At 36.1% G+C, this 17,271-nt stretch overlaps 1 pseudogene across 1 annotated transcript in view; it reads left to right on the top strand.

Moving 5' to 3' along the window:
* The first annotated feature begins 9,438 nt into the window (after window positions 1-9,438).
* The window catches only part of LOC108704896, a 237,947-nt pseudogene continuing 230,114 nt past the window's right edge, over window positions 9,439-17,271 (top strand). Inside the window, exons 1-2 of the transcript XR_005964674.1 lie at window positions 9,439-10,226; window positions 12,240-12,402. The product of XR_005964674.1 is annotated as an aminopeptidase O-like (transcript). The remainder of the gene's footprint in view (window positions 10,227-12,239; window positions 12,403-17,271) is intronic.

Here is a 17,271-nt window from a genome sequence, read left to right on the forward strand (position 1 = left end):
TGCACTAGTGCAAATTAGATTATCCAATAATAATCAGCACCCTAAGGCTGGAGAAGAAGTGCAACAATAAAAAAAGGGAAATGATATATAGTGTAATATTTATGTTCAAACTCAATCACCACTTGTGCCACTTAGAAGTGAAGTTTGTCACCAGACTTTTGAGTTTGATTGCCCTTTAAACACACAGACAATTTGGTTTCACAGTTAGATGCTGGGCAGTGAGATGTCCCGCTGGCTGTGATTGGGTAGTCGGCAATCCCCTCACTTGCGTTCATGCACCAGCTGCTCCGGGAAGTGATATTCTCGTTTGACATGTTTCACTGTCAATCAGCTGCGTCAGCGGTGTGATTCCTCTCCGTCCTATATCCACAAGGCCATGGTTACTTTAGACTTACTATAGCTAGACACACATAGGGCCAAATTCACTAAAGGGCCAATTTTCGCCACACTTTGCGCCACTTAGCCAGTCGTTAATTTGCTACCACTGCGCTAATTTTACTTGTAACTTTGCATTTTGGTTCCCCCCTCCATATTTCTGTGCTCTGACTTCATGTTCATGTCTACTATTTTTTACTGTTTCCAGGCTGGTGGGGAAAGGGGCAAAAGGGAATTAAAGCTAAGGAATAAAGAAAAAAAGGTACCTGTGTGTTGGCCCTGACACATATAACCCAGAATAGTTACTCACAGCAGCAGACACAGATTAAACTTTAGCTTTTTCCCCCCTCAAAGTGCAAGTCCTGGTCCTGCCACTGGGAGATTGGCTAGGATGCAGGAAGCTTCAAATTTCTTCCAGTAGCTCAGCCAATCCTCTTGAGGTTGTACATGGAAAAAAAGAAAGTAAAGCTCTTTTTTTTCTTCTCAAGTCATGATCAAGTCATTCATAGTAGTAAATAATGAATTATTTTCTGGCAGCAATTTCTAGCATTCCATTCATTATACAAACCTGATTAATGCACCATATAGTCCCTTGCAATGCTATAGACTTCAGGGCTTTTTTTTCCGTTCACAATAATTGCTTGTGTTTAAAATTGTTAACAAGACACAGCTGTATAAATATAACTTTTGAAGAAACTGAAGCTTTAGATACTATTTTGGAACTCTGGTCAATGTGTGTGTGTGTATATATATATATATATATATATATATATATATATATATATATATATATATATATATATATATATATATATATATATATATATATATATAGCTCAAATTTATATTGCAGCAAATAAGATTCCCTCTAATGAGTATATACACTGACTGTGTAGCAGAATCAAGGAGAAAGGAAATGTGCAGTTCTACAGTATATCCAAATAGGATTCTAATAGGGAATAGTGAAAATAGTTCAGTGACTACTGATCTTGTATTTATTGGACAGACCAAAGCACAGGCTTCAAAGTATTCTATAGTCTATGTGGCAAGTGTATAATAATTATCAGCATTCTGTGTTTGCACAGCATCTATGCCACTGGAAGTTAAAACAGTGATTTGAATGCAACGTTTATGTAGTGTCTATTCCAGTTAAAATGCTTCCAAGTTCTTCATCCAAGATGCCAGCTAAAATCATGAATAAAGCACCATGCTGGCCAAGAGACAAAGTCATTTCCAGTTAAAACAGTTTTCAGAACTGTTTTCTTGCATTGCACCTTTGTGAAAAAGGTTGGGAAAGCTTTGCTGGAATAATATGCTTGTCACTTCTAGTTCAAATGTAGATGAAAATAGTGTGGGTGTACTTATACAAGCTACATTCAGCTGAGATTAAAATTCAGAACACTGTCCTTATACAGTAAGGTCACCGGATTATGTGATTGTTTCATTTTTTTCTCCCTTCAAGAGTCAGAGCACAGAAATATGGAGGGGGGACGACAAAACGCAAGGTTACTAGTCAAAAAAACGCAAAGGGACCTGTCAAGTGAAGACGAGAAAATGGATTGGGTAAATGAGAAGAATGAGAAGAATCAAGAGAAAAAGGGTAAAAAATAGAATGTATAGGTGATGATGGAATGCAGTATAAAAAGAGAGAAACAAATGAAAAATGAGGAATACAGTAGTGGCACCTGCATATGAGAAACTAGTAATAGAGCAAAAGGATAAATAGGAGGGTACATGGGACAGCAGAAAAAACACAGTAATTGCGCTTTCTTTTGTAACGCTAATTTGTCTTAAAAAGGCAAATACCAACAAGAGGGGTAGAGCATGGGCTACACTGGACCCTCTTTCAACAGGATGGGCTTTCGCTAAATGGAAATAGTACATGGGGGTGATGTTGAACTACACTTCTATACTGCCAAAAGTGTAAAATAATAGAAGAAGTATGCCAGGGTTTTTTTGCAAACAAAACTAACAAGTAGTTGATTCAACAGTGGGGATGGTAATACTCCCAGCAATGAGGTAGCAGAATAAGGAGCAGGTACAATCACAGGGGTAGCATATGCAGTGCAGAATGGCACCACTGAAGTAATAGCATGGGGAGTGTTCCTTCCAGAGTTTGAGTACCTCACGTGGTCTGGATCCCCTACAGTAGACATGGAACAGGGATAGAACAAATAACCTGATTCCCTTATCAATACTGCTGTCCCTTCACTACTGGCAAAGCAGAGCCTGCGTGAGAGCTAAATTGGACTTACTTAATGTTTACATGATTTTCTTATAGACGTATGGTATGAAGATCCAAATTATGGAAAGATCTGTTATCCAGAAAACCTCAGGTCCCAAGCATTCTGGATAATAGGTGCCACATACCTGTATAGAGTTGTCGTCCTTTCAACTCCATATAGTTATACCACTATTTTTGCAAATGAAGTCACTTTAAAGCTGTTCAGTGTTAGAGGTGACTTGTGATTTCCAATGACTTTGCTGTATTCATTTGTATATTACTGTATTTGCATTAACATTGTGGTGTTGGGATAAATTATTAAGGATATTAACTGTTTTATTTTGAGAAGCCACTTTGTTGGGATTAACTGGTGTGCAATCTTTTAAGTCTTAAATCTTTTATTTTTTTTTAAAAAAAAATTTGAAGATGTTTGTGGCTTGTTATTATATAAAAAACGGGAGAGCTATTGGATATTTAAATTAGACACCACCTCCCCATAAGGAATCAATGAAAATAATTTATTCACTGCTCTCATTTAAATACCCTATATCATTCAATAGGGGTATATGAGGTCAAAGCCGTTTGGTGTGTTTTAACCTACTCTTATGCATGGCCATTTGATTTATTTAATTAATTAACTTGTTAACTCAGTAATTTCAAGTATAATCACTTATTTATTGCACTAGCACTTTATATTTATATGAATTGTACTTAAAAGCCTGTGGATTAATTCTACAGATAGGTGACTGATTTGTTTATTCATTGGTTTATTTATTTCTTCTAAGAAAAACACATCAATTTATATCGTAAATTATAATTTTGGTATTATTAGTATTTTTCTAATTTCTTAATAATGAATTAACACTTGCTCTATTTGGCACTTTAAAGTTTATGAAGTATAAACTTAGAGGCTAATCAATTTATTGTGTATTTAACGCTTTAACCGTATTACAAACGGGCACTTAGACAATCATAAAACTTACTTTATTCAATTATTTGTCAAGCAAGACATCTTGCCTTACATGCATTTGAAATTCCACTTTTAGTTATTTTGGTTCTTATTTTGGTTCTTGAACAGTAGAGGGCAGGGCAAATATATGTTGTGATCTAGCAGGACAAACCATATATTGTTCAGTATATGTGATATGTGGTTGGATTTGCTTTGACTTTAAAAGTGGAATTTCCCATCTTTACCCTGAGAAGAAAATTATGCAAAGAATGTGTATGTATACCATACATGCATAAATAAGTAACAATTGCAAGCTTTGGAGCACACAGGCCCCTTCTTCAAGCAAACTAGGGGGCCTGTGTACTCCGAAAGCTTGCAATTGTTACTTATTCAGTTAGCCAATAAAAGGTATCACCAAACTTTAAATTTTTTGCATTTTTTCAATGGCTAACACGGTACAACATCTCAAAACTATACATAAATGAGGCATTCTGCAAGTAATTGCATTTTGTAGTAGCATTTACAAATAACTGTGATGCCATATTCATGTCTAAAATGTAAAACATTTCTATTCAGTGTCTTCTAAATAGTCAGACATTTGGTGAGGTGATAAAATGCTGTATTGGAGTATCCTGATTTATTCCGATATGATAGGGCCTTGGTTAGTGCTTGTGTCCAGGTCAACGTAAATAAATGATGAGTGTTAATCCAAAGTTTGGGTCAGCAAGCCCCGATGAGGTGTAATGTAATTTGGTACAAAATAAATTCTGTACTTCAACTACCGCAACAATATTAAGTACTGGTTGTCATAAATCCGATTACTCCGTACCACAACTATATATATTTATTAGGGATGCACCGAATCCAGGATTCTGTTTGGGATTCGGCCTTTTTCAGCAGGATTCGGATTCGGCCGAATCCCTCTGTGTATCTGATTCCTAATTTGCATATGCAAATTAGGGGCATGGAGGGAAATTGTGTGACTTTTTGTCACAAGTAAAAAATGTTTTCCCCTTCCCACCCCTAATTTGCATATGTGAATTAGGATTCAGCTCGGTATTCAGCCAAATCTTTCGCAAACGATTCAGGGGTTCGGCCGGATACAAAATAGTGGATTCGGTGAAGACACAGAAAACAGGCACAACAAAGGGTAAAGTGAGGGGGTTGTGTATTCTTAATTTAATTATCTACCTTGTAATGGCCAAATATTGACTATCTTAAAAAAAATTCTATTTGTCTTGTTTATCTCAAGAAATAGCAAAAACCATAGATTGTTGAGATTAAAACAATAAGCAACCCGGATGTTCAGCACAAACCCTGTTCATTAGACGTTACAAAGACATTAGAAGTTGAACAAAGAATTATACTACCCCTTTAAGTTGTTAGAACATATTATTGAACTATTATCCACATCCACGATATGAATTACTAGCTGTGTTTTATATGAAGTACAGATTATTCCTAAATACCTATTTATGAACTGATTGCTATAGTTGTTTACATGAACTCATTTTTCTTGTTCCTAAACTAGATGTTTGCATAACTGAGATTTTGTTCTGTTTAATTTGCTCATAGACCAAATAATGTACACAATTCTGCTCAATACTCAATTAGATTAAGGATGTTTCTCTCCTAAAGTCTATATAAATAGCTAATTTTTGATGGCTAGCATATATGTGCTGCTGGAGCACTAATGAATTGTGTTGCTGCAGTATCCCTTGCAATGGGAAGAATGCCGCACTCATGAACACAAGGAATGCTGTTTAAAGGCTGCCAGTAGGAGGCAATAAGTACCGTACTCCTTAGCACTTTATTTCTGCTGTTATCCTGGCTTTTCGATTACATGTAGCTTGGTGTGTGCCAGATGACATCCATGTCCAGCCCTGATATAAAACATGAATTTCATGAGTATAAAGGTTGCTTCACAATGGCATTTTAATTGATCTAGCCTGTGCAAATGCTGAAGTGACTATAAATAAGTTTAGTATGGTCAGGAATGTTGATGCATTCTTACCAAATTCATTATACACAACTGTATATATCAAAACACCTGTGTGAACAAGCCAGAACAAGGCAGACTCACAATTTCAAAATGGATTTAACGGACACATGAGCACTGATGGTTTTGCTAACAAGCTGAAACCATTGATTGATGTGTTATATTTAATATTCGTTCATCCTGGGGACTGATTTGAAAAGTAATCCTTTGATAGACAAACTCTATATGTCTAAACATGTCTTTCTGTTTAAAATACTTAGAGGTAAATATGTTGACAGATATTCTATCTGCTTAGCAGCACTTGAACATTTGTTTGGCATAGGTAAAAATGCAAATGTTTGCTTTTTTCCTTAGTAATAAAATATCATGAGAGGTTTATCAATATCAGTTTTACAGTGCATAGGCTTATAAAAAATGGGTTCCTTGAGAAATTATATTAAAGGGCAAGGAAAGTTATTTCAGGTTATGAAAAGCAATCCAAGATGCTAATGCAGTAAGTCATTGCATGATTTTTGCCTGAATAGCAGTGTTGAGATCAGGGCAGGAACCATGTCAGATCAGAACCACAGATCAAGGAGTATACGAATGGAACCGTTTTATAGTTAAGTAGCCAATATAAGGAAAGATGCCATGGTGGATAAAGAGAAGGCTGAAGTCTTATGGCTTTTATGGATTGTAAAGTATCAGGAAATACTTGACCCCCTCAAGGAAGTTTGGGGCCAGTCATAATACGGCTAAAGGCATACATGGAAATTGGTTGCCCATTCTTAAATCTGCACTACCAAGGGCGACAAGTCTCCCCAAAATGCATTCTCACTGGCAATAAAATAAATCGCTGGTAGGAAACCAAAAACGCCACTCCATCTTCCAGAGACTTGGGGGTCTCTAATTTGTATGCAGCTATATAATTATTCTCTTATTATATATTTATATTTATTTATGTATAGGTCCTTCCAGCAAACATGAAGGCATCCATGGAGATTAGAAAAAGAAAGTTCCATCATAATATTTGAAAAAAGGGTTTTTATGGTGTTAGCTTTTAGCTGGAATACTCTCCCTGAATCAGTTGTTCTGACACATACATAAGATAGCGTTAAGAAGGGATTGTATTACTTTTTAGCATGTAAGGAAATACAGGGTTACTGAACTTAGCTTTTAGCACAAAGTTGATACAGGGACTGCTCCGATTGCCATCTTTGGATCTGGAAGGATTTCTTTAACCCTCTGAAGCTAATTGGAAAGGTTTCATATGGTGTTTTTGCCTTCCTCAGAATCATTAGCAGTTAGGCAGGTTTCGTTAAGACCAAAACAAAACTCAAAGGGTGTGTGTCTTTTTCAACCTAGCGTACGCTATAGGGTGAGTGGGCGGTAGTGAGTAGGTGAGTTTTCTTATTCTGTCTATATTTTGTCTCTATCCCCTTAATTATATCACAGGCATAAAATAATCAATAAAGTGATTAACTATATAATTTTTTTGTGAAAGGGTTGGATTAATAATTCACTTTAGGTTTGTGGAAGTTAGGATACAACATTCACTGAGCTGGCTGTTCATGTATTTGTGCAGCTGCAGCATGCAGAAATATTCACACAAGTGCACTTCATCCATTATATTATTCATACTTCTAAAGATGCAGATGGAGCAGATTTATTGAAGCATCTGGCAAAGCATGCCACACCTAAATGGGCTGTGCCACATTGAACCACATTGTGAGTTTGGTCTTTAAAAGGCTCCTTTGTTTTCACCTCAACCCTTTTAACATAATACTGATAATTGATTTAGTTAAATAATGAAATTGAAGAATAGTATTTATTCTTTGTTTAATTGCTGGATATACAGCTGAATTGCTAATTTTCCTCTTGAAACAGTTCATAAATAACACTTGTGTCTCAATAAATACAGAAGACAATAGCTACTATGAGAGAGAATACATCTTGGCTTTAAAAAGTAAACACTGCATCAACTGATCTTTCATCACATGCACAATTGCTTTGCATCAGCTGATGCCTTTTAAGATCTATCTGTGCTATATGCATATTTCCAAAGGAGACCTTTTGTTTGCTGTTGAAAGGTTTATTATCCAGAATGCTAATGTTTTATTTTTTTGCTATTTAAGATGTAATGATATACCTTGAGTATTTAACTATAAACTTGAAAAATCTTCCCAGGGAATCTCCAAGGAATACTTAGAATGCACTTCTAGTAAATTGGCTCATTTTCTCATAATTTACTAGAAGTGGTGATTTGAGAGCTGTCGTATTGTAAAAAGTATATAAATCCCATGAGAAGCATTTCACTGCAGGCACTAAAATATGAATTTCTAAAAAGAATGAAGTGCTTGAAATGACTCTGGTGCGATTTGCTACTATAAAACAAATATTTATTGTTTTAGGAGTTTGTTACAGAAACATTTTGAGGGTAAAATAGAATAAGATAATTTTTACATTATAAGATGTAAACTGTAATTTATACATTTGTCCCTTTTCAGCCATAAACTGCATCCTTTGATTTTGGCCATGCTGTTTTATTTTATCCAGGGATGTATGACGCAGAAAATAAACTATCTTCTATAATCATAGAATATCCAATGCTGGGCACATAGGCAGATAATGTCAGCCTAACAGCTAAATCATACCTCCCAACTGTCCCGTTTTTTGCAGGACAGTCTTGATTTTGACAGCTCAGCCTGCAATCCAGGATTGTAACTGAAATATCCAGATTTTGTCTTTCATCTGCTGCACTAAACAGCTAGAAAAAGATATAAAGTTTCTAAAGTAATTGGCTTTTGGCAGAGAGCCCGGAATATTTGGAACGTGCACTTAGATACGTTTGTTACAATTTAAGATAAGCAAAGAACAATTTGAGATACGCAAAAAGCAAAGAACAATTTGAGATAAGCAGGTCTCATGGAGAAACTGTGACTTGCAGCTTAAAGGGCAATTCACCTTCCTTAGGAAAACTGTAATAACACATACAACCTGACCCTAAAACCCCCAGAAACTTTCCATAACCTGCCAAATTTTGTAAAATGGACATGGTAATTAGGGTGGCCATTTTCAAAATGTTGGGAGGTATGCAAATCAAAAGAAAAAGGACACAAGGAAATGAAATGTAGAAAACTCACCAAATCAAGGTTCGTGATTCAGGTGCATCATCCCAACCTCAGCATGGGGAAACAAAAAGAATGGCATAAAGCAACAAAGAATAGGTACGGTATGTAAGCCACCATGACAACACCACATAGGCCACCCAATCAAAAGTAAAGAAACATTTTATATATTACAACCTTATCTCCATAAACCTCACACACATATAGTGCCCTAAGGAACACAATCATTCTATTGATTTGGGGACTAAACACTGATATTTTTTGTATCTACTTTGTATACAACCCACTGCATAGGTTTCCATTTAGTGCTGCAGATCCACATGGAAAGACAATTACCATATATTGCAGCTGGAATTTTGTTTTGAAAGTTGGGGGTGCCTAACATTATAACATTAGAATATACTCCCACCAGGCATTATTTGTATCCTTGCATACATTTGTGTTTATTTGGTAGTCTTTTTGGAAAAGGGTTTTTCTTTGCATGAATATACTCTGTTTAAGAAACTGTTGAGTAATGTATCCCTTCATAATAAAAAAACCTTCAAAATTAGTTAAGGCAGAACCACATTGCAAATATCTATTTGCCAACAAATATGAAAGATCTTACTGCATAAACCTTTCTTTGAGCAATTCTAATCATAAGATTACTTGTCCTCATTGCTAAGCGCTGTTAATGGCAAGTTTTTCAGTGCCTGATGTTCTTTGAAGAAAATAACTCTGATCTTGTGAGTATTTAGTAATGCTCATCATACTGTATAAGAATATTTTATATACAGTAACAAGAATGGAATCCTGTGCAGAGAATTTGCCACTAATGGCCAATAAGGACCATGTTCTTGTAAAGCATTACGGACTGGATCTTGATGTATGTTTTGACACTCAAACTATCCCGGGCAGCATTATTTTGTTCCTGGAACCCAGAAATAAGGATGAAGGCCTAGTCTTTGAAGAACACTGTCAATCACAACTGTCAAAATACTTTTGGAACGATGAGACACATGACAATAACCAGACTTATGTGTTACCTGTAAGACCCTGCTCATCAAACTCTGGAAACAAAGACACTGCTGTCTGTGTTATAGGTGAAATAGATACTTCATCGAAGTGTGATCACCATGGCAACAGGAAGCAGGCTTCTGGGATTACTAGTTCAAAGAACTGCTGTGACAGAGGGAATCATGGGAGTGAGGATTTTATTCTTGTGTTGGACTGCTGTGATTTATCTGTGTTAAAGGTCGAAGAGGTGGATGTCACTGCTGTGTTAGGTACTGAAAAATGTATGAGCTCTGCTCAGGCAATTGGAAAAGAGCCTTTAAGTCTTAATACTAGTATTCTATCTGTAATTGAAGCTTTACCTGAAAGCCAATGGAAAGAGCAGCTATTTAATTATATAATTAAGTGTAGCAGGGCACTTGGATGTGGAGATCTTCCATCACTGACATGCGGAGGCTGCGAATTATCAAAACAGGAATAAAAATGCCCACCAACTTCCCCTCTGTCATAAGGATATGGTACCAAACAACAACAAATGGGAATTCACTCAGTGAAGTGGACCAAACACCAAAGTGGAAGGTTAATATCTGGGGTAAAAAAGAAATTCTCGTCTACTGTCACGTTCCAGAGACACAAGTTTGAGGTATGTAATAAGAGTGGATCCAGTTTCCATTAAGACATGGTAAATATGTCCGGCATCCTTTTCAAGCTTGACTTAAAATCTGGATCACTGCAAAGAAGGTCAGATTTATAGCACATTGGACTCTAACAGGATTACATCTCTAAGCTTGGATCAAAGGTTCTCCTTTGCCAAGACTTTCTATTCAGGGGGAGCAATTTACCAGATAACTAGAGCAGGAAGTCACATTGCAGCTGTCTACTGCGGCTTTACACTGAGCGATGATCAGATGTCTGACCTCTTTGATGAAACCTAAAATGGATTCTCGTACGCAGTTTGTGGTCCTTGTCACTTTATATTGTAGCTTTATTTATATACAGTATGTATTTGTTGGAATCTGGTATAATAGTCCTAAGAAACCCTTGCAATATTTTGACTATTTAATTCTTTATAAAGTGTGGGTTGGCCTTGTTTGCTCAGGTTTGTAGCGAGTGAGTATAGCATTAGCAGATAATTGATTACTAAACTTTTTTTTCATTAATAATTTCCTCTGCTATTGCTTTTTCACTCTTTCAATAGTTGAAGTATGAATAGGCAAACAATTACCCCATTGCACTGCAATGTCTGGCTCCTTAAGCATGTTTCAAAACTCATAACTTAACAAAAAGCATTACAGATAACTGCAGGCAGCCAGATATTTAAAGGGTAAATATGCCCTTTTTCCATAGGTTTACAGTATACTTATTTTATTTGGCAGTAAAGTAAAACAACTTGACCAATAATTCATGTCTGATTTCCTAACATCTTTCTTTTGAGTCACCATTGTAAAACCCCAGTTGTTCTTGGTTTGGTTAAATGTCCAATATTATTGGCTTATCTGGGATGTCCAAATCACCACCTGAAATATCATGCATCACGGTCATAATTTAGAGTTATTACAAAAATAGGCATAGCTTTCAATTTCTGCTTCTTAGCCATCAGTAAAGAAATCTGCGCCCGACACAACACAATATAATTCTAGATCACAAATTACTTTTTGATTATTGCTCTCTTTTCTCTTTTGTGTCCAAATCATTACATAGACCACAATACTGCAGTACTGTGCCACTTATTCTCAATTAATCCTTCTTCTCTACTCCAAAAAAAAAGTTTGTAGCAATTGACTGCACTGCATACTCATGGCGAGGCCTTACCAGGGACTTATAGATAAGCAAAATTATGTTTTCTTCATTTGAATTAATGACCTTGTTATACAGGACTGAAATGTATTTGCTTTATTAGCCACTGAATGACACTGCCTATAATTACACCACTTGTTATCCACAAAAAATTTGTATCTCCCCCGCAAAAAGAGAGACAGTATTTTCAGTGCCCACCTCAATGTCATAAACAAGTTAAAAAGCAAATGGTAAATACAAACCCCTGTGGTAATCCACCAACAACACTGGCCCAATTAGAAAATCCTTAATGTACCACCACATTTTGTAATCTACCCTTCAGCCAATTCTCTATACACGTACAAATATTATGTTCTAGGCCAATATCCCTTAATTTAACCAGTAAATTCTATGTGATACTGTATTAAATACTCAGGAAAACTCTAAGTAGATCGGGTTTACTGCCACCCCAGAGTTTAGGTTCCTGCTCATCTCCTCATAGAAGACAAATTAGTCTGGCAGGGTCTCCTAAAACCATGCTGGCATAAACTCATATTATGGCAACATGCCGATTTGGTCCTCGCTCTACTCGATTTTCCAACCTCCCCAATAGATTTCTTGGGACAGACCTACTGTACATTGGCATATGTAATATATGTAATATATGTTGATAATGGTAATTCCACAATAATGGCAACATTTGTGGAACACAAACTTTTGGATCAGTTACAATTAATTAGAAAATAAGAATAAAAATGTTAGCCTTCTGTCTCTTTAGAGTTCAGTAGATACTAATACAATATCTTTCCATAATAGGCTCTGTGTTAACACCATTTAATCTCCTAGTAACAACAGGGCACTCTTTCCATGTCAAGAGCCTCCAGTTACAATGTCCACTTGCCATTCAACAGTTCAAGCTGCCTTCCACTTTGTAGTTTTAATGAGTGAAAATCGTGTAAAGGGGGCAGCCATTCAAGCTTGAAACAAGGAGAAAAGCCACAGGTTACTTAGAAGATAACAGATAAAACACCATTGTATTGGATAGTGCTTATCTGTTATGTGCGGTGTAACGTTTTCTTCTTTTTTTACAGCTTGAATGGCTGCCCCATGGCTACAGAACAGCTTGTTTAGATAAACTATAGTAGTCTTTCTGAAGTAAACACACAGCTTTTACCAGTGCAAAACAGTATATTATATGTTACTTACTTTAAATTGCTTCCATTTTTTTGTGTCACTGTTCCTAATTTAATTTCCATGTTGATTTAAAGAAGTTACGCACACTACATACAAAACATTTTATCACTGCCAAAATTCAAAAATATAAACCACATTCTCTGGTAATTCTAAAACAAAATCAAAGCTAAACTACATAAACCAAAAACAATTGGAAAACTTAAAACAACTTATATGTTAATTCAACCTGGCATAGATTTGTTTAATAGCTGTTAAATACAATCCAAAATTTAAAAAAGTCTTGCTATTAGTAACAATTGCTTCTGCCATATTCTCCTTCATAGAGGCTAAGAATCCGTGTTTTCAGTGCTTGTACTGTATTTAATGTTATTAGGAGTCAGAGTTTGGGCGTTTTCGTCGACTTTGACTCCAGATACCCAAATGGCTTTCAACTCCACAGGTCTGGTGCCTAGTCTATAACAGACTAAAACCATTCCTCTCTGACAATAACCTGCTGGATCGCCTACAGTCTGGTTTGAGACAACTACACTCCACTAAAACTAATGACCTTTTAACAGCTAAAGCCAACAACCACTTCTCATTACTAATACTGCTTGATCTCTCAACTGCATTTGACACTGTGGATCATCCTATCCTTCTCAAGTCACTCGATTCGTTTTGCCTTTACAACACGGCCCTGTCCTGGTTCTCTTCTTATCTCACTAGCCGTTCTTACTTCGTTGTGCCTCTTACAATGGCGTATCATCTTCTCCAATACCTCTTTCTTTTGGGTCTTGGTTCCTCAAGACTCCTTGGCTCCTTATTATTCTTTCTCTATACTTCCTCCCTTGGAAAATTAATCAACTCATACTGTTTCTAATACCACCTTTATGCTGATGATACTCAGAGTAATCTCTCCTCTCCTGATCTCAACCCCGGAGCTCTTAACTCGGGTCTCTGTCTACTATCTCTACATGGATATCATAGCGCTTAAATTAAACTACTCTAAAATGGAAATGATTCTCTTTCTCCCAACTAACACTTGTAATATCCCAGATGTATCTACCATTGTTAACAATTCCACTATTACCCCATCTCCCCAGGCCCGAGGCCTTGGGGTTATCCTAGATTCAGCCACGTCCTTCACTCCTCATATCCAGTAACTTAATAAATCATGTCACTTTCACCTGAGGAACATATCCAAAATACAATCATTTATCACCCAAGATGCAGCCAAAATTGCTATCACATCTAGACTACTGTAACTCTCTATTAATTGGCCTCCCCTGTCAGAGTCACCTCTCAAGTCCAAAATTAATGAGACTTTTAAACCCCAGCCATGCCACTCTGCCAATCCCTGAACTTGCTTACACCAATATTCAGAAAAAAATTCTATACTCCTCTACTGACATACTCCTCAACTCTTCTCTCATTACTTCCTCACATGCTCACATTCAAGACATTGCAAAGGCTGCACCCCTCCTCTGGAAATCTCTCCCACTCTTACCTTTCTGCTTTCAAAAGTTCTCTTAAACACACTTACCCTCTTTCTGTCACAATACTATAAGCTACAACTCTCACCTTGCTTATTTCTGATCTTGCCCATTCACACAACTTGTGTCTCAATACCTTTCCTTTTAAATTGTAAACTGTCTTGCATAGGACCTTCACCTTCTGTACCAGTTACTGGTTGTTATGTATGTAATTCTATATGTTCTTTGTATAAACACATTTATTTTACAGTGCTGCAAAATATGTTGGTATTCTGATAATAATAATAATAACCACATATTTTCTGAAACCTCCAATAGTCAGGATTAATTGTAAAAATGAAAACCAAAACCCACCCACAAAAGGTCACCAGATAAAACTCACCAAGTAAAAGCTGGAGAAGTTTTATAGATGTCAATAGAAATAGTCCCAAGCTATTTTATTTATTTATTTGTTTTTTTAGGAAAATATATGTATATATATATATACACTGATTGACTGCTTGACTGATTGAGAGACCTCTCTAAATTACACTGAATGCAGTGAGTGAATTCAGGAAATGGTAACTGCTGTGGGTAGGACTTTTAATTATCATATGGAAATTCACTTTGGCATGTATTTTATAGCTAATTAATATAGCATTAAAGAAAGAGCAATAGGAAATATTTGCAGGATGGATATATTTGGGTTATTTTGCTCGAGAAAAGCAATAAATTTAAATTAAAAAAAATAGAACACAAATGTATAATGTATGTTTCGATATGTTTATAAATACAGGCTAACAGCACTCAGTCTCATTAAAGCCATTATAACTTTAAAGAGATCTGGATTTTAATGATTAAAGCACATTTTAATTATTTAAATATGCTTAAAATTCTTGAAGCTGCCAGTCGCTGGTGGTACTGATCAATGCATACTTAAATTATTAACTAGGCCATTGTTAATTGGAGATGCCATGAATCCCATTTGAGAATCACCAAAGCAGCATCACTTGTTTTAGAGCAATCATTGTTTAGCTCGCATTAGGCATTTAAGCATAATTCTTCATCCTAAACTGAGTTTAGCTTTTTTTTAAATGTGCATACTTTGGAAAGTTAGATGAAAAAACATAGTATTCAGATGTATATTCTAACATATATTGATCAAAGATATTTAATAGAGACCAAGTATTTGGAACAGATACAAAACCAATGGTTAAGCAACAAACCAAGAACTGATGGCACACTTGCAGAATCACTGGGATACTATAAATACTTGTTTCTAAATTAGCCTATAACCATGCCTGGAAAATATAATTTTCCAATAACTGCAATAATATTATTGTTGTGTTGATTGCAAAACTTTACTACAAGACACTTTCATAACACAGATAATCAGAAGCTGTTGTGGACTTGAAATAAATAATTTGAGTAGGGCTAGCTTCTTTATCACTGTTAATGTTTGCCCTTTTATCTTAAAAAAATCTGTATCTGTGTATAATTAGAACATTGAAGGTTAAAGGAGAAGAAAAGGTACAAATATAGAAACATACCCATTGTTTCTTCTCCTTTTTGTTGACTGAACCGCTACAGTTTTTTTCTTTTGAGGCACTTTCATGCTTACAATATCTATATTCAAAATGTCGCACTACTTCCTGCCTTGTAGTTGCCATTTTAGAAATCTTTGCATCACTTCCTCTAGCTGCTCCTTGCTAAGGAGCATGCATCAAACTTTTTTCTCACCATGTGCATTATGAGTCTCCTCTGCTCACAGAGAAAGACAACCCCCATTGTATGCAAATAAAATTAGGAAAAAAAAGAATCCTTGAACTACCCTGAACTGAAGCAGGCATGCCATGGTCCTGGACCATCACTAGAGCATGTATATTTAAGAGCTAATTGGAACTGGTTATACTTTATGGTCTCAGTGAGTATCTCTGTTAAAGCAGAACATAAAATAAACAATGATTGTCTTAAATAAACTAAACTATGAGAATTTTCAGGAATCTGCACCTTAATGTTCCTGTTTCCACCATATGCCATGTCATCAAGCGGTTTGAGGACCATGGCACTGTATCCAATCAGTATAAGAAAAAAATATCCCAAAGCTGCAACTAGAGGTGCAACATTCATATAATTACCCAGTATATTTTAAGGGAAAGTTCAACCGGACCTCCGCCCCAAAGTAAAGTTAAAATACATTTAAGAAGAAAAGAATCTGTATAGCGGAGAATTACTTAAACAGGGGGTCTCACTACTGGGAATACAGGTAAAATAACACATTTAATTGAGTACCCGGGTACTGTTAGGGATTCAAAAAAGATTCCCATACAAATAATGCTAGTATGTGATAAGTATTGTTCAATCAGAAATTTATACCCAATGCCCCAGTTGCCTTCCGGCATATGCAAAAATAAATTATTTCACAAAATTGAGAGCCTACAATGAAGGCAACCACCTGGCACTGCACAATCCTTTAGTCATCACCTTAACATTGCTGCCAGTCCACCCCGATGTGCATTTCACCCATAGCTTTTTCAAAGGGGATAAATGTCCTTATTTTACAGAAACCTTAAATAGGCTAGATATTCATTCCATTATAATAAACATCTGAAACTGATCCCATCACAATGAGGCTTGGCTTTGTATGCACCCAATCATCAGCTCCAAATCAAAGCAAGGCTTGAACTGCACACATACATGTGAAATCACTAAACACTCCCAAACCCTCACCAAAGCGCCCCCCCATCCAGTTCCACAAGCACACTAACCAAAATGGAAATCACAAAGGCCGATGTTAATTAAATATTACTACACCCATATAAGTGGTGAATACTAAATGTGAAAAAGATTCAGCACCATCTTGCTACACCTACTACGTGATTCACTTAGTTATTATTGTAACTGAATCAAAATGAGGCTTGGACCACACGGATGCACACAAGGACATCATGAACTCCCAAGTCATCACTAAGGCAACCCGTGCTGCTAGCTCCTTCACTGGAGCCTACTGTATGTCACAAATACCAATGTCCATGAATAACTCAAGTTTCTAAACCAATATATTTGGTAAGTACCTATCACGGAGAAGTTCAGTGCAATCTAGATACACTATCACCCATAACCAAAGTATCCATTTAAATTAAAAATATAGAAAAAAATGATTACATATATGCAAAAAAAGGGGACAATATAAATAAAGCATG

This window comes from Xenopus laevis, chromosome 1S, assembly GCF_017654675.1.
Source record: "Xenopus laevis strain J_2021 chromosome 1S, Xenopus_laevis_v10.1, whole genome shotgun sequence".
Classification (NCBI taxonomy): Eukaryota; Metazoa; Chordata; class Amphibia; order Anura; family Pipidae; genus Xenopus; species Xenopus laevis.